The sequence below is a fragment of the Prionailurus viverrinus genome, chromosome D1 (genome assembly GCF_022837055.1).
Source record: "Prionailurus viverrinus isolate Anna chromosome D1, UM_Priviv_1.0, whole genome shotgun sequence".
Classification (NCBI taxonomy): Eukaryota; Metazoa; Chordata; class Mammalia; order Carnivora; family Felidae; genus Prionailurus; species Prionailurus viverrinus.
The window spans coordinates 47460307-47479857 of NC_062570.1; the positions used below are offsets into that span (position 1 = coordinate 47460307).

The 19551-nt window shown below is 36.2% G+C and overlaps 1 protein-coding gene across 1 annotated transcript in view; it reads left to right on the forward strand.

Moving 5' to 3' along the window:
* Nucleotides 1-19551, forward strand: part of DLG2 (discs large MAGUK scaffold protein 2) — a 2044734-nt gene that overhangs the window by 266796 nt on the left and 1758387 nt on the right. The gene's annotated exons all lie outside the window — the stretch shown is intronic.

The window sequence follows — 19551 nt, forward strand, 5'->3', positions numbered from 1 at the left end:
CACCCAAGACGGAGGATTTCGGGCAATTTTAAGCCAGGAGTTGATGTATGGAAATTGATCAGGGTGACCTGGGTCTCAGGAGACAACATGCCAGATGCAGTGGACCATTGGGACATCCAAGGTTCCCTCAGAGGGCCCTCTTACACCAAAAGTGGGCCATTCTAACTAACATAGGGTCCTTAACATGTGAGGGTTATCTTAATTCCATAGTCTCTCAAAAACCCCTTTTTTTTGCTTTGTCCTGACCCCATAATGTTCCCATGAGGCAGAGTCACAAAGACAGAGGGATAGGGGTGCCCCCTCTAATGAACAGCCCAGTCATCTGCCCATCTGGCCATGTCCTGAAGGAACTTGGGTGAGGCTTAGCCATAGTGTCTCAGCTTTGTGACTTACGGTTGGAAACTATTCTGATGCCACCATAGACTGTATGCCATTCACCATGGAATCACAGATGAGCTCACTCAGACTCTGTGGGCTTTTGGGGACCTTATGGGTGCCCACCCGTGGAGCCACAGAATTGAACTTGGCAGGTAAGCTAGACCGAGTCGCACATTCACACTCACATACACACCAGAAGTTATTACATTCCCTCCTACAGAATTCCTACCTGTGAGATCTCTGAGGTCTCCAGGGAGTGATCAGGTCCCCCTTCCACTCTTGCAAGTGGGCCTGGCTAGATTGGGCCCCAGCCTTACTGGTTCTGATGTTGGATGCAGGTCCTCACATGCCAAGTCTCCTCCAGTCTGGCAGGAGTGGTGGAGTGGGACCGGGCTGAGGTGACCGAGTGAGAGACTGCTGAAATTCAGGCAGGGTGCGTCTTCTCCCTTGTGATTGATTCCTCATTCCATCACTGCCTCACCGTTCTCCCAAACTGGTGGCAACAATAGGCCAGTGTGGTTGGGTTTCCTGGTCAGGGAACCAAATATGTTACAGAATCAGGCTGGAACCCTGGCGGAAAAACCAAGTGGCACTCGGAGATCTTGGTGGATTGGAGATTTATTTAACACCTGTGGGCTCAGAGGAGACCCTTTTTCCAAAGATCTGAGCTCTGAATGAAGGGAGGAAGGGTAGTTTATAGTTGTCAGCTTCCATTTCTGTGGCAGCTTTTCGTGCATGGCAAACAGGGCAAGAAGAACCCAGAAGAGAGGTCTCTAAGCTAGAGACCAGAGCTTGTTTCAGTCCTGTTAGCCATCTTATGGTGTAAAAGTTTATTCATTTTACTAACAAAAGAAATTATGTATTATAGTTTTGTGAATCCTAAAACAATATACAGCTACTTTGGCAAAACACTAGTAAGCCATACAATGCAGTGGTTCTTAAACTGTGGTCTCTGGACCAGCACCATCAACACCATATCACCATATCGAAATTTATCAGAAAAGTACATTTTGAGTCCCACCCTAGACTTACTGAATCAGAAACTGGTGATGTGGCTCAGTAATCTGTTTTATTAAAATCAGTTCTTCAGGTGATTTTGGTGCATGATAAAATTAGACAACCACTGCTTGTAAAGGATGAAAAGTGGAGTGTGACTTGGCCTTTACCTTTGTAAAGCTTCTGTGTAGGGAGATAAAACATATTTATCAGTGAGCTATAAGAGCTCACATGGAGCTATAAGAATCACAAGATAAATGCAAAGTGCAAAGGCAATAAAGGGAGGAAGGGAGAAATGACTTTTGGTGACAGACGCTTCAAGGAGAAGGAAGCTTTGAGGCGGAACTGCTGAGTCAAGGTCCATAAAATACTCTAGATGAAAAGAAAAACAAAATAAACAAACAAAACCCATGTAAACCCAGAGCAAAACAAAGAAAATCCAGCAATTACTCTAGACATAAAAAGGCAGTTTGTAATATTTAAGACGTAAACTTTGCAGTTAGTCATATGTGATTCCTATCCTGGCTCCAACAGTTATGAACTAAACAAACCCGGGGAAACTTCTTAACCTTTCTCTTCCTGAGTTTCTCTTTTGTAAAGTGAGTAAAATAATAGTACCTATTTCATAGAATTGTTTGGAATAGTAAATGAGGTAATGTATACACATTGCTTAACTTGCAATCATAAAGTCTTGAAAATAGTACTTATTATTATTACTAACACAAAAATAGACTATTAAAGTTGAAAAATTAGGTAAGGTATCTTCATCTAGCAGCCAGGAAGAATTTACATCTGCTATCTCCTAGATACAGTCTTTTTTTAAAAAAAAATAATTTTAACATTTATTTTTAAGGCATTAAAAAAACATCAAATTTGAAAATACAGTACAAAAGTTTTTATCTCTTGCAACATTCGAGTGTAAGTGGTCAACCTGTTGTTTCATCTTCTCCTAAACACATTAGTGCATATTTCCTGGGAAGAAAGACATTCTCCAGTATAACTGCATTGTGACCATCAAAATCAGGAAATTAACAAATGTCCCAATACAGTGTGCTTTATAGCAAAGAATTCAGTTTATCATCACACATTGCCTTTAGTTGTCCTGTCTTCTTAGTTCCTTAATTCTGGGACATTTCCTCAGTCTTTACTTGTTTTTCATGACTGACACTTTTTTTTTTTTAATATTTTTATTTTTGAGAGAGAGAGAGAGAGAGAAAGAGAGAGAACAAGTGAGAAAGGGGCAGAGAGAGAGAGAGACACAGAATCCAAAGCAGGCTTCAGGCTCTGAGCTGTCAGCACAGAGCCAGACATGGGGCTCGAGCCCATGACCTGTGAGATCATGGCCTGAGCCAAAGTTGGAGGTTTAACTGACTGAGCCACCCGGGTGCCCCTCATGAATGACACTTCTAAAGATAGGAATATCACAGAAGCAAGGCTGTGTTCTTTTCATTCATCCTATTAGGTGGTACATGATTATATTTGTTCCATTTACTGATGATGTTTATTTTGAACACTTGATTGAAGTTGTGTTCCAAATTCTGGGCTTCTCCATTGTGAAGTTACTCTTTTCCCTTTGCTATATATTAACATATACACACATTTACATCTGTAGCAATACCTATATCTTTTGAAAACCGTGAGATCACACTGATGCCTCCAGTTCTAACCCAGTTTAACATAGTTCATTATTATTTTCTCCATTTCCATATTTTGAGTCCCTTTCCTGATGCTCTCAGTATCCCTATGTTATTTACTTATTTGATCAATCTCCCTATATGTAAACAATTTTCTGTTACCACTGCCACAGATGCCCCCTCACCAAATTTAGCCTCTTACAAACTAGGCCTCTCTAGCCTCTACTCCTCTGCATAGACAGTCTCCTCACCCTGCTTAACGGTGGTTTTGACCCCATGCTCTAACATTATCTAACCTGTTTAGCCTTCTTCAACCTGTTTTGGTTTCAACAGCTTATCAGGCTCAGCTTCTCAGCCTGTATAGATCAGCTCTGGGCTGCTTTTACATGTAGAAAGCCTCTTCACCTTGCTTGATCTCTAGTACCCTGCTCTGGGCCACCAAAGCTCCTTTGCTCAACTTCTACCAACCAGAATAGACCTTGCTGTACTTTACCTAATGGCTTTTGGATTGAATTGTCCAGGAAGAGGATGGAAGGGAAGGGAAAAGGAGGAAGGGAGTGGGAAGAGGAAAAGGAAAATGAGAAGAGGGGTTCATAAATGCATTTTTCAATAAAACTAGAGCAAGTATTACTATTTTCCAAAGATTGTGAGTGGAACTATTACCATGAAATTTTCCTTGTCTGGGAAACTTCTGATTTGATTATAGGGTCTGATGTGGCTTTCCAGCCGCTTCAAGATTATTGAACAACATTAGGGAGTCTGAGAGAGCAACAGAGTTTCCTGTCACACTTGTGGACTGCAACAGATTGGATGGTTCTTGTACCATAAAAACCTGTCATCCCCAGTCTGGCTTTCCACTCTCACTTCAGAACAAAAGGCCCTATAATTTATTTAGCCAATACAAAAATAAGCTAATAATAGCTTAAATACATAAGGTAGCATATTTTCTAATCTGTATTTCTGTATTTGGGGATATAATTTTGTCTGATATTTGGACACAAAATTTTCTCTGATATACCCTTTAGATATTGAGGAAGTTGGGAAGAAAGGAATGGCATGTTCAAAGGCTCTATATTGTAGTTTTTGCAGTTTTACTTAAGCAATACATTTTAATAAGATTACTTGGCACAATGGAGCACAAGCTTAATATAACATAATGGATATGATTATACCTGCGCTATAATGATATGCATATGATAGCTAACTTTATATAATTAATGTAATTTATACACTATAGTGAATTATAACATAATTATGTTATTTATATATAATAATGTAATTAAATGTAATGGAAATTATGCCATAATTATAATAAAATACCATAAATTTTATAGGAGTATATTTTCAACAATTTGACAGCCTAAAGTTGATCTTTCAGATAAATTGGTATTCTGGTACTGAAGAGTAGTGTTCTTTTTGAAATTAGCCATCAGCTGTCACTTCTTGGACCAATTCCAAATGAAGTGATTACAGACTGCCATTTGAATCAATCTTTATGGAACAGTGGAATGTGACACTTTTCTCAAGTTTATGTTAGGTGTTTAATCTGCCAAAAGAAGGACTAGGCTTTTGGTATTTATGAAGAAAGGTTTATACAGTCTTGTCTTATGGTTCAGAACTTTATGTCCAAAATGGGAAAAAAGTAAAGAAGTGAAAACCAAAAATAATATTTTGGCAAATTGTATTAAGTTGTGTAAGAGTCCCTCTATACCAGATTTAAAGAGATGAGAGGGACACTTTCTTTTTGCATATCAGATACAGAATTTTATTTTCCTACTTAACACATGTCTCTGTGGACAACTTCTCCCTGTAGACTGAATACTGTTCTGGCCTCATTTAACTGGTTAATTGGATTCATTATGAAATTGCATAAAATCACAATTAAACAGAATATTAAGTAAACCTATATTTATGTGTCTGACAGTAAAATTTCCCCCACAGTCTTATCTCTTATTCCATACCTATCTTGCCATCGTCTTCCCTTCTGCTTCTTATTTTTTGTTTGCTCCAATTCCACAGGAAAAAACTGTTACAATATTATTGCATAATTATTATTTGTTGAATACTGTGTTCATGGCATGTGTAAAGCAAACCTGAGAAGCTATTGATGCCAATAAAGTCATCTGTAGTAATCTCTTTTTAACATTTAATTGTCTCCAAACTTAACTATGCTGACAATCTGTAGCTACCTCTATATAGAAGCATCCTTGCCTCCCTGTGGCATTCATCAGCTAGGAAGATATGGTCCCTGGAGCCCAGACTCTCATTCTGTTTGAGTTTTTGCTGATGGAGAGAGAAGCGAAATAGCTTCTGCTAAGCACTGTGCGGTTGCGATTAAAGTATTCTTGGTAACAGGACTTGGAAAGTTTTTGAAAGAGTTCCTTAGGTTTGATTTTCCTTCCATCTGGTGATCTGAAGAAGTTCCTAAATGATATGCTAGTCATGCATTTACAATGAGATATGCTTGTTTTAGCATTGATACCATTCAATTAACCCACAATGTTCCATTAGGCAGATTACTGCTGCATGTTGTAGCAAAAACAGTGTAGGCTTTTTCATCAAACATAGATTCCAATCCTAGCCTTGCTGCTGCACAGCCTGGTGACCTTGTGCAAGTCTCAGTTTATCTCTAAAATAGGTGTAATAATAATGCTTCATAGATATTTAAGGTTTTTAGGGGGTGTACAGGAAGTATGCAGGAATATGGAATTTAAAACTGTACTAGGATCATATAATATTACTTATAGTTGCTCGTCAGTCCAAGATTTATAGAGTTTACATGGTAAATCTTTGTGAAAGAAAAAGTATTTTTAACATTCCTGTGTCTTGGATGATTGATGTGAAATTGAAGGTTAATTATCTCCAAGATATAGAATAAGACACACCTGGTGGTGGTTTGGGAGTTTATGTGCTGGTAAAAGGTAGCTGATTTGCATTAACAATAGCTTGAGTTTATTTAGTGCCTGCTTTTTGAGCAGCTTGAAGTATCACACTTATTCATCAAAGAGATATTTTGAATTAAAATTTGTTTTAGGGGTTGTATTTTTAAAAACATTTTTGGAGGAAAAAATACTGTGTGTTGCTTCATGCACATTTGACTGCATTTCTATTAAAATTTCCGTTTCAATTAGCTATATATATTTATTTTACTTATAAATAACAGTTTTCTGCCTCCTCAAGTATTAATTCTATTTCACTATTCCAAGTGTCTGCATCCTGACTGTTCTAGAAGAAATGACTGCTATCTAGACATATTCTGTGTTTAGGTTTCCAATATTTAATGAGACTTCGTGTGTACATGGCATTGTTCAAAGATGATGCTATTAATCAAAAGAATAACAGCTAGCATTCCTTGAGTACATTCTATGTAGCTGTTTAACACTTTGTAGTGCTTATATATGTAAATTTTTTAAGTGAAGAAACTGAGGCTTAGAGAAAAATTTAGTAAGTAGCAGAGCCACAGCCTGTTTGTCTGACAAGCTCATGCTTTACTCCTGGATTATTACATTACTTCCCTTACGTTCCATTGATCTTCTACCTCTTCACATTCTGTACTTTAAACTTTGTTTATCTTTGAGTCTATTGCCTCTGATTTTTTTTTATTTATGTTATTGGATATTTCTCAATTCCATGCTTATCCACAATATATCCTAGTTGCCTTACCATTTTTAAAAATGTTCTGTTTTGAGATAGTTTCAAATCTCTGTACTAACAGAGAGCTCCTATATACTTACTTTATCCAGATTTCACCAATTGTTTACATTTTTCCCTGTTTATCATTTTCTCTATATGTGTGTCTTTTTCTTTGTGTTTACATATACACAGATACACACACACACACATACATGTATGTACATATTACCAATAAACACTTTGAATGTGAGTTGGGGATATTAGTCCCCTTTATCACTAAATACTTCCATGTATACTTCCTAAAAACAAGCATATTCTCTTACATATAGCACAGTTATCAAAATCAGGAAAGTTAACATTGATATAATGCTATTATCTTATGCACAGTACATATTCAATTTCATTGGTTGTCTCCAAAATATCTTTTACAGCTCTATTTTCCCAGTCCAGGATCTATCCAGGATCACACATTACATTTAATTGCTGTGCCTCTTTGGATCCCTTTAATCTGCAATACTTCATCCACCTTTCTTTTCTTTTTTCTTTTTAAAATAAAAACATTGGTTTTGGAGGTAAGGTAACACAGTGATAAGTAGTGCCTTAATAAACCATGTGGAGGAGGATGTTGTGTTTATTTTCTAATTGGAATAGAATCAAGGGTAACGACTGAAGAGGCAGCCAATGGCGAAAGTGAGTATGGCCTGGGAGGCTAGCAGACTGCCCAGATGTGTCCTACAAGGAGTCAATCTCTTCATGGGGGCAGCAGTCTGTGAAGTCTGATCTTTAGTTTGGTAGGCTTAAAATTAAACTTTGCTAGAATAGCAAGGTGACTGGCCTTCTAGAGACTGACTACAAGAGTTGTAGTCACAGAACACTCTAGCCATCAGTATATAATTTTAAGTCATTAGTGAATTCTCTTCCTCTAGACTAGTCTAGCCCAGAGCCTTTCTTTTATTGATCTTGACATTTTATTAGATTATAAGCCACATATTTGTAGTACATCCTACTTTGGTTTTATCAGATGTTTCCTTATGGTTAGATTCAGTTCATTCATTTTTGGAAGGAGTATCACAGAAATGATGCCGTGTTGATCTTGGTGCATGATAATGGGAGGTGTCAGTTTAATATGTGGAGAGATACTATTAGACTATGTAACATTATGTTCCTTGTCAAATTTTTACCTACTACTTGCGGTGTCCATTAATGATTTTCTAATTCTATCATTTCTCCTGTATTTATTAGCTGGGGTTCTACTGTAAGGAAGAGCTTTCTCTTTTTCTTTCTCTTTCTTTCTTTCTTTCTTTCTTTCTTTCTTTCTTTCTTTCCTTCTTTCCTTCCTTCCTTCCTTCCTTCCTTCCTTCCTTCCTTCCAGATGTACTCATGGATTCTTATTTTTTTCAGTAGGTTATAATCTGCCACTATTAAGTTATTTTAATGCTCAGATTGTTCCAGATTTGGTCTGTAGGAGCCCCTTTAAAGTCTGTGAAGTGACTTTAAAGTGACTTGTGTGTCCTTTGCTATGATCCCATAATTTTTCATCACTTCCTTAACATTTTGCTGCAAAAGAATGTCCCAGGTTCATCTTATAATTTTCCTGCTCTAACATTCAAGTGAAACTTTCTCCAAAAAGTCCTGCCCTATTTAATATTTTGAAAACAAGATTGCCTCCCTCATCCTTCCTTTTCTTCCTCCCTTCCTTCCTTCCTTCCTTCCTAACTTCCTTCCTTTCTGTGTGTGCTTTGTCTAGGCATAGAAAAAGCACAATCATATCAGAACATTGTGCAAATTTGCTGGAACCTTTGTGTGTAAGCTTTCCTTCATTCTCTTATCTTGCCTTTTCAGTAGCTATTTTGATTGATTATGTGTTAGTCTCTGGACTCTGGGTTTCACACATATCCCTGTTTTGGTTTAGCCTCTTTTGTTCCCTATCTTGGTACTTGATTTGTGCCTACTACTGACCTTGCTTCCACTCTCTATTCTTGGCTGTGAAATTTAACTTATATTTTCTTTTCATCCACATTTAATTTTAGCCTACTTCTCATATTCAACTCCATTCTTCTAGTCCTGGGTAATATCCTTAAAGAATCTTCTCTGGCTGCAGGCTTAAGATTAGGACACTTGCTACACTGATAAAGCCTTTACTGGCAATTCTGTTTTTTTTTTTTTTAATGTTTATTTAATTTTGAAAGAGAGAGAGGGAACAAGTGGGGGAAGGGAAGAGAGAGATGGAGACAGAGTCTGGCTAGGCTCTGAATTGTCAGCACAGAGCATGATGCTGGGCTCAAACTCACGAGCTGTGAGATCATGACCTGAGCTGAAGTCAGACGCTTAATCGACTGAGCCACCCAAGTGCCCTGGGAATTGTTTTTGCACTTCATTGTCTAGTTCTTGGACTCAAATGGACCAGGGAAAAGATAATTTTTTTTTTTTTCAGGAGAGAAAGTAAGGTGTCTGGGTGCAACATAAGGAAATTGCATATGAGCATTTATCTGGCTCTCCAAACAGAACCAAGTATTCAGGAAAGACTAATGGAACACCAAGACTGCACTCTGTAACATCTTTAAATATAGCAAGATCAACTGTGTTATACTGTTCAGCTGAATTAATTATCACATATGTGATATGGAAACCCTACAGGGAACAAGAGATGCTAGAAGAAGCATAAGGCATATATTTTAAAAGAAGGCACATCTTACAAAGATTACCATCTTTTATTGAGGGTGTAAGGCAAGAATCCTCAGCTGATTTCAGTGAATTCCTGGGATTAAACAGTTTTGGGGAGTTATGGCCACATGTGCCAATCACAGAAACTAACCAACATTAATAACAGGCTCCAAGGAGGTTTTTGCTTGGCAGGGGTAGAGGTGGCTACAATTGTCCCCATCAATACTATACCTCACAAAATGAAAACTGGGATGGGAGGAAGCAAAAAGAGCTTTTCCCTAGTCACTCTTATTCCAGCCTGTGAGCTAATAGATAAGAAAGTATGCAAATATGTTAAACATTCTGCATTCTGGTTACTTTTTTGTTTTACTCTAGTTAAGTAGAAAATTGCAGAGCAATGTGTGAGTCATATAAGAAAAAAGTTTCATGATTTAAGAGTCATATTTTCATGATTTAATTCAAGTCAGGTAAGGAAATCCATTCTCCATCACTTACCATAGTCACATTTTGTCCAATGAATTTTGGTCATTTCCAAAAAATCCCCAAATCTTCCTTATATGAAAAAAGACTTGCCACTTCTGAGAATGAGGATATTCAAAATAAATTCTTCAGATGCTTGAAGACACTTCTCAAAGAGGAATTCTAAGGGTCTTCTGAGGATATAGCAACATCATTGAAATAAATATGCCATGTTGGAATGTCTGTGCTTGGACGGAGATGAAATATCTTAAGTATATGAGCTTTTAAGGGTGTGCTTAAACAGACAATCCTATTTTTAGTGGATGCCCTTGATCATGCTATTTGACATTTGAAGACCTAATGTTACAGAATCATCATCTCATTAGGTTGAAAAAAAAGAGAGAGATTAGACCAAGTAGAGACTGTTTCAGATATCACCTAGAACTTGATTTTGTTTGTTTTAATGTGTCCTAAAGTCAAAGTACTGAAATATAGCTCCTTTTATTTAAAAAAAATTAATGTTTATTTACTTTTGAGAGAGAGAGAGAGAGAGAGAGTGCAAGTGGGGGAGGGGCAGAGAGAGAGGGAGACACAGAATCCAAACAGGCTCCAGGCTCTGAGCTTTCAGCACAGAGCCTGACGTGGGGCTTGCACCCACAGACCATGAGATCATGACCTGAGCTGAAGTCAGACACTCAACCAACTGAGCCACCCAGATGCCCCTGAAATATAGTACCTTTTAATTGAGTTTCTAGCTAGTTGAATCTGAATCAGTTTAGTCAATAATATTTACTGAGTATTTATTATTATTATTATTATCATTATCATTTTTCAATCAATGGGCAGAGTTCTTCTCTTGACAATTGGATCCTCTTAATGAGATTTTCCCCCATCCTTCTGTACCCCCCTCACCCCCACCCCAACTCTGAAGAAGATGAGTATTGTAAGAATTCAGCAAGGATATTTGAAATAAGAGTATGAAAACTTGGGTTCTAATTCCATAGGTGCTATTTCTTAGGTCTAGTGTTACTGGTGGATCATAAGTTGGTGGATCACCTGGGAGCTTTTTAGAAATACAGAGATTCAGGTCTGACTCGACCTTTAATCATAATTTGAATTTAACAAGATCCCTAGATGATTCAAATTCATGCATACGTTAGAGTTCAAGAACCCTTATCTGTAAATTTGACAATAATTTATAAGCTATTTCAAAAAACAATTGTGAGGTCAAAATGGGTATGCCTTCAAGAATTTGAGGAATTTGACTCTTTCCTCAGAGGTGGCAAAACTTTTTTATTTATGGGAGGATTTTGCCAAATAAAAAGTGCCAGCAGTTGTAATCAAATTGGTTAAGTCACATAGAAACATAATCTAAAGAATGTGCAGGTTTTCTGCAGTCCTTAGTGTGAGGAGATTTGCCTTTATTCTATGGTTTTTATTTTATTTGAGACTTCAATAGAGAGGGAATGCAAATAAACTAAAATTAGCAAGCATTCATTGTGTGCTTACCAAATGTAAAGAATGAGGCTAGATAGTAGACAGTAACATGATTGGCTAGGACATCATCTTCACTCCTAAAGGCCTTACCTGGAATTTAAAAATGACTTACTGAATTGAAATGTTGAATTGAGAACAGGTGGGTGAACAACTACTTGTAATACAAGGTAGAATGATAACTATTAAAAGGATCTAAGCAATACATTGTGGGAATGGGAGGAGAGAAGCAGCATTGCCCACCTGCTGCCACAACTCCCCAAACCAGCATTTTTCCTTTTTGATGGTAGCTGCTTGGTGTTTGTACTCTTACCCACATCCCACTCAATTGAACTCCATTTTAGTAAGAATGGTTTCTGTGCTGAAGACATTGCATATTCAGATCTCCGACGTCAAATATTCTTTTTTTTTTTTTTTTTACGTTTATTTATTTTTGAGACAGAGAGAGACAGAGCGCGAGTTGGGGAGGGGCAGAGAGAGAGGGAGACACAGAATCTGAAACAGGCCCCAGGCTCTGAGCTGTCAGCACAGAGCCCGGTGCAGGGTTCGAATCCACGAACCCGTGAGATCATGATCTGAGCCGAAGTCGGACGCTGAACCGACTGAGCCACCCAGGCGCCCCTCAAATATTCTTTTTAAAACACATATAGTAGTGGGAGTGGGCATTGAAGGAGAAGTAAGATTTCCATGTGTGGGAAAGGGCATCCAGGCCTAAGGAAGTGTGAGCAAGAGATAGTGAGTGCCTCAACTCTGGCCCTGGGGTGGACCAGAAGTGACCAGAAGTGGTGGTGGGGATAGGAGAGGATCCTATCAAAAAGATATGCTTGGAAGGTGCCAAACAAATATAGATTAGGCCTTAAAAAAATACAGCTGACTAAGCAAGAGTAAAAAATGACATTGGTTGTAGAATTGTCTTCAAATTTAAATAATCTTTGACTTAATTGAAGTTACCTTTTTCCTCTCTAGTGGTTGATTAGGTAGGAATGCTAAGTAGACAAAAGATGAAATAGACTATGAACATATTATCAGGCTTAGAGATCATAAGTTAATTAAGATTTTCAAATTTAACATGAAAGTACTGTCCATAGCATTTTCCTAAGTATGATTAAGTCACTGCTATCTGTTATGTTTCAAAGTATATCTTGTTGGTATGTATCTTTAACATAAATATGATAAATATACTTCCATTTCTGGATAATTTATACACCTAATACTTCAAAATTTGGCAACTTGTAAATGCTGCTTACAAACAGTGTTTACATCCTTAACGTCAATGCAAAGAAAAAGCATCTTGAAATTTGAAAAAAATTGTTTTTACAAGTCATTATTCATTAGGGAATATACAGCTTCAGAAATATTTACAGGGATTCTTTTTTCTTTTATGTTTAATTAATACTTGAGACCAGGTAATGTCTTTGGATTCCACTTTTTTAAAAATTTTTCTTAATGTTTATTTATTTTTGAGAGACAGAGAGAGACAGAGCATGAGCAGGGGAGGGGCAGAGAGAGGGGGAGACTCAAAATCTGAAGCAGGCTCCAGGCTCTGAGCTGTCAGCACAGAGCCAGATGCAGGGCTCGAACTCAGGAACCATGAGATCATGACATGAGCCGAAGTCAGCCGCTTAACTGACTGAGCCACCCAGGTGCCCCGAATTCCACTTTTTTTTATTCCTTATTCTTCTGACTTTTGTCAACCCAATTAGTACCCTATCATCCCTTACTATATTCAAATATCTGAGAAAGATTTATGTCTGTATGACTTTTATCTTCCTTTTATTTTTATATTTATTATTGAAGTGTAGTTGACATATTTTGCTCAGCTATAGTGTTGCTATATGCTCAACATAGTGTTGTAACAATTCTGTACATTTCTCTATTACTCAGTGCTCACCACAGTAAGTATAGTCACCATCTCTCACTATATAACAGTATAACATTATTATAATATTATCGACTATATTCCCTATGCTGTACTTTTTATCTCTGAAACATTTATTTTATAACTGGAAATTTGTACGTCTTAATCCCCTTCGCCTATTTTGTTCATCCCCCCCCGCCAATCACCCACCATTCTGGCAACCACCAGTTTGTTCTCTATACTTATCAGTTTGTTTCTGTTTTTGTTTGTTTGTTTTTGATTCCACATATAAGTGAAATCATATGGTATTTGTTTTTCTCTGTCTGACTTATTTTACTTTGCATAATACCCTCTAGGTCCATCCATATTATTGCAAATGGCACAATAGCATTCTTATTTATGGCTGAGTAATATCCTATTGTGTATTATACCACATCTTCTTTATCCATTCATCTATTGATGGACACTCAAGTTACTTTCATACCTTGGCTATTGTAAACAATGCTGCAATGAACACAAGGATGTGTATGTATTTTCAAATTAGTGTTTTTGTTTTCTTTGGATAAATACCCAGGAGTGGAATTACTGGATCATAGGGTACTTCTATTTTTAATTTTTTGAGAAACCCCCATACTCTTCCCACAGTGGTTGCATCAATTTATATTCCCACCAATAGTGCACAAGGGTTCCTTTTGATCCATGTGCTCACCAAACACTTGTTCTTTAAATTTTTATTTTATTTTATCAAAAAATTAACTTTCTTTATTTTGAGAGAGAGAGAGAGAGAATGAGTTTGCAAGCAGTGGAGGGGCATAGAGAGAGGGAGACAGAGAATCCCAAGTGGGCTCTGCACTGTTAGTGCAGAGCCCCATGCAAGGCTCAAACTCATGAACTATGAGATCAGGACGTGAGCCAAAATCCAGAGTCAGGTGTTTAACTGACTGAACTACCCAGGTGCCCCCATTTTTATTTTTATTTTTTTATTTTAGAGAGAGTGCATGAGTGGGAGAGAAGGGGGTGGGGAGAGAGAGAGAGGAAAGAAAGAGAGAGAGAAACTTCAAGCAGATTCCATGTTCAGTGCAAAGTCCAACATGAAGCTTTATCCCACGACCCTGGGATCATGACCTGAGTCAAAATCAAGAGTTGGGCACTCATCCAACTGACCCACTTGTTTTTTGTTTTGTCTTTCTTTCTTTCTCTTTCTTTCTTTCTCTCTCTCTTTTTCTTTCTTTCATTAGTAGACACTTGAATTGGTGTGAGATGATATCTTATGGTTTGGATTTGCATTTCTCTGATGATGAGTGATGTTGAGGATCTTTTCATGTGTCTGTTGGTTATCTGTATGTCTTCTCTGGATAAATGTCTGTTCATGTTTTCTGCCCATTTTTTAAATTGGAATTTTTTGGTGTTGAGTTATATTTTTTAATATATTTTGGATATTAATCCCTTGTCGGGTATGTTGTTTGCAAATATCTTCTCTCATTCAGTAGGTTGCCTTTTCATTTTGTTGATGGATTCCTTTGTTATGCAAAACCTTTTCATTTTGGTAGTTGCAATAGTTTATGTTGCTTTTGTTTACTTTTCCTGATGTAGACCTATCCATAAATATGTTGCTAAGGCCAGTGTCCAAGAGATTACTGCCTATGTTTTCTTTTAGGAGTTTTATGGTTTCAGGTCTTATATTTAGGTCTTTAATCCATTTTGGGTTTATTTTGTGTATGGTGTAAAAAAGTGGTCCAGTTCCATTCTTTTCATGTAACTGTCCAGTTTTCCCAACACCAGTGGTTGAAGAGACTGTCTTTCATTGTATGTTCTTGTTTCCTTTGTCATAGATTAATTGACCATATAAGTGTGGATTTATTTTTAGGTTCTCTATCCTATTCTATTAGTCTGTGTCTAGTTTTGTGCCAGTGCCATACTGTTTTGATTACTATAGTGTTGTAATATATCTTGAAATTTGAGATTGTGAAACCCACAGCTATTATTCTTCCTCACAATACCTTTGGCTATTTTGGCTCTTTTGTGGTTTCATGAAATATTTAATATTATTTGTTCTTTTTATCTTTTGTTCTTACACATTTTCCAAGCTGACTTCACAGTTACTTTATTGCCAGTGGCAAAATAAAGTTGTAACTTGGTGTAAAATTTGAGTATTTTTAAGTTTTCTATGTAAATCTTGCTATTTATGAAACACTTAAAATTTTTGTTATTTAAAAAATATAATACATACAAGAGAATATGTGTGATTTATAGATAATACATGCAGCATAATAAAACAATAAGCATTTCTGGAATCACAATCCAAATCTAGAACTTGACCATTGCTATTTGCATCTACCTGTGTTCCTCCCTCACCCCATTTTCTTGCCCACCTCTTCTGCTGAGGTAATTATATCTTTTCATGTGCTTCTTTGTTTTGGTCTAAATATTTCTTCACATATATATATATATATATGTATATATATATATATATATACATATATATATATATATATATGTATGCCTAAAAATACATATGTAGTTTAGTTTTGTGTGTTTGTGAACTTTACAAAAATATTTTTATGCTGAGACTTGCTTTCATCATTGAGCATTGTTTTCAAGATTTATTCATGTAATTTCATGATAACTGGAATTTATTCATTTTCACTATTGCATAAATTCTATTTTGAGAATATGCCACATTTATTCATTTTCCTTTTGATGGACATTGGACTGGTTCATAATTTTTTGCTATTATGATCTCTGCTACTATGAAAATTTTGGTTTGTTTCCTGGTGCATATGTGCAAGAGTTCATTTAAGATGTGTACTGGGTAGTAGAAATGTTAGATTTAGGAGAAATAAATGTTCAATTTTACAAGATAAGACAAGATTATTTTCTTAAGTGGTTATAGCAATTCCACTCATCAGGAATAAATAAAAGTTGCTATTGATCCATATCTTTTTCTTTTTTATTAATTTTTTAAATGTTTAGTTATTTTTGAGAGAGAAAGAGAGCGCAAGCAGGGGAGAGGCAGAGAGAGAGGGAGATACAGAATCTGAAGCAGGCTCCAGGGTCTTAGCTGTCAGCACAGAGCCTGACATGAGGCTTAAACTCTCGAAACATGAGATCATGACCTGAGCTGAAGTTGGGCAGTTAACTGAAGAGCAACCCAAATGCCCCTATATCTTTTTATTTTTATCAGTGATGTACATTTCCTTCACTGTGAAATGCCTGTTCATACTTTTGACCCATTTTTCTTCCTTTTCACTTATATGTCTTTTCCTTTTTGATTTGTTGGGCTTTGCATATGTAGATACTGTTCCTTTGCCTATGTGTGATGAAAATGTCTCCTCTAAATTCATATCTTGTCTTTTTCACTTTCTTTATTGAAGTGTAATTGATACATAATAAACTACACATGTGGAGTGCATGGTTTAATATGTTTTGAAATATGTATATTTTAGTGCAACTATTAGCACAATCAAGATAGTAAACATATACATTGCTGCTTAAAGTTTCCTCTTGTCCCTTGATAATCCCTCCCACTCACCTGTTCCTGCCAGCCTTCACCCCAACCCCCATTCCTAGGCACCACTGAATTTTTTTTTCTGTCAATATAGAGTTTGTATTTTCTAGAATTTTTTTAACTGGTATAAAACATGCACTCACTTTTGTCTGACTTTTTTCACTTGATTATTTTGAGATTCATCTATGTTGTGTGTATCAATAGTTTGTTACTTTTTATTGCTGAATAGTATTTTACTGTATGGATATTTCACAATGTGTTTATTCATTCATCTATTGACAAACATTTGGGTTGTTTCCAGATTTGACTTTTCATAGGGACATATATGTGTTCCTTTCTCTTAGATAATACCTAGAACATGAATGGTTGGATCATATAGTAGTTGTATGCTTAACTTTTTAAGAAACTGAAAAACTGTTTTTCAAAGTGGTTATAACATTTTTCATTTTCAGTATCAGTGTCAGGAGAGTTCCAGTTCCTTCACATCCCCATCAATCCTTGGTATGATCAGTGTTTTTAATTTAGCCATTCTAATAAATAAATAGTGGTATCTCATTGTGGTTTTGATTTTTCATTTCCCTAGTGACCAATGATGTTGAATCTTTCCATGTGGGTTTTTTTTTTTTTTTGCCATCTATTATTTTCTTTAGTGAAGTGCCTGTTCAAATCTTTTGGCCATTTTTCTATTGGATTGCTTGGTGTCTTATTGTTTTGAGCATTCTTTACATGCTCTAGAAATAAGGTTTTAAAAAAAAATTTTTTTTTTACATTTATGTATTTTTGAGAAACAGAGTGAGACAAAGCATGAGCGGGGAAGGGGCAGAGAGAGGAGACACAGAATCTGAAGCAGGCTCCAGGCTCTGAGCAAGCAGCACAGAGCCTGATGCGGGGCCCAAACCCACAAACTGTGAGATCATGACCTGAGCCAAAGTCGGACGCTCAACTGACTGAGCAACCCAGGTGCCCCAAAGTTTTTTTTTTTTAATCAGATATATGATTTGCAAAGGAACATAATTCTATGCTAATATTTATTTTCTCTAAAAAATTTTAAGTTTTTATTCTACTGTTGTCTGGCTTCCATTATTGCTTTTGAGAAGTCTGATTAGTCTTTTTTCTCTGACTGATTTTAAGATCCTTGCATTGTCTTTGGTATTCTGCAATTTTATTATGGTATGTGCATAGCTTTTGTTTATTCTCTTTTGTGTAAGTTCTTACTTTCAGTATCTGTGAATTCATATTTTCATAAGTTCTAGAAATTTTATATCTATTGTCTCTTTAACTAGGACTTGTTATTTATCCTATTTTCTCCTCAAAGATATCTATTAGAAAAATACTTGGCTTTCTTATCCATTCTTTATACATTCAAATTATAATTTCATATGTTCTATTTCATCTTCTCTTATGTTGAATTCTGGGTAATTTCTTTGGGAATATTTTCCAGTTCTACTTTATTTAATCTGCTGTTTAACCCATCAATTGAGTTTTTAACTTAAGAAGCCCTGAGTTCTTTACTGAAACCAAGATCTGGGGCCTAGGTGTACTTGCTCTTGGATTGTTTTTCCCGCTCTGCCCTCTCAGCCTAAAAATGTATAATAGAACTAGGAAACATATAGATACATAATCATTTTTATTTCCAATCATAGTTTTCTGTATCTGTCTCACTCCTTTTCTCCCTTTTACCCTTCCTCCTCTTTCTTCCTTTGTCCTCCTTCTTCCTTCCTCTTTTTTCCTTCCTTCCTTCCATTCCTTTTAAAAATTTTGAATTTATACACATAGCCTCAATTCTAATCCAATGCTACTTTATTTATTCATTATTCTTTGATATATATATTCTATATAGCGGAGAATGCTACATAGAGGCCAAAGTCTGGATATTAATTGTGCTTATTCTTAATGGGGTTTCATTAATTCTAGGTCCTTTCAGCATATTGATTAAGAAAACATCTGTGTGTGTACTAACCTTTGTACATACACATCTGCAAATATTTCTATATGTATTCATTTGTACCCATATTAAGCTAAAAAAGAGTTTATACTGATGTTTCCAATTGAATCCAAAATCATATAGATCATTCTAGTACCCTACGCCCCACCTGTCTCCACCTACTTGTTTGTAACCCCCTACTCCAATAGTGAGAAACCTTGTGCCCACCATCCTCCATCCATTTAACTGTTCAATTCTAGTATATATGTACAGTGGTTCCAAAGTTCCTAACTTGTACTATTCCATGGGAAACAAATTTACCAACTAGAAAATAGAGAGGGTTCTTTTGTAATAATTCCTTTGTCTTTGGTTTTACAGTTTCTACTCGTTTGTAGGACACCTTTTTCTCCTACTGCCTTCAGGAAGGTTGTTTCATACATTTGTAATACAGTTAGATTCTTTTGTCTTAATCTGTGTTTCATCTTGGGATTCCCTGACCTCCAAAATTATTTTTATAAATTTGCATACATTAAGGTTTACTCTCTGTGCTGTAATGTTCTATGGGCTTTGACAAATGCTTCTTGTTAGGTGTCCACTACTGCAGTATCATTACAGAATATTTTCATCACCCTGTGCTTTATCTATTTAATCCTCCTCCCCACTCCCAGAACCTCTAGTGATCACTGATAATTTTACTGTCTCTTTACTTTTGCTTTTTCTAAAATATTATATAAGTTAACTCAAACAATAGGTAGCCTTTTCAGACTGGCTTTTTAAACTTAGCATTTAAGAATCTTCTATGTTTTTGCTTAACTTGATACCTCATTCCTCCATATCATTGAATATGAATTTACTATATTTTATCTATTCATTGATTGAAAGTCATCTTGGTTGCTTCCAGCTTTTGCAATTATGAATATAGCTCCTATAAGAATTCTCATGCAGATAAAAATGCAGTTTTCATGATTTCCTTATTTTTGTTATTGTTCTTTGGGATCATGTG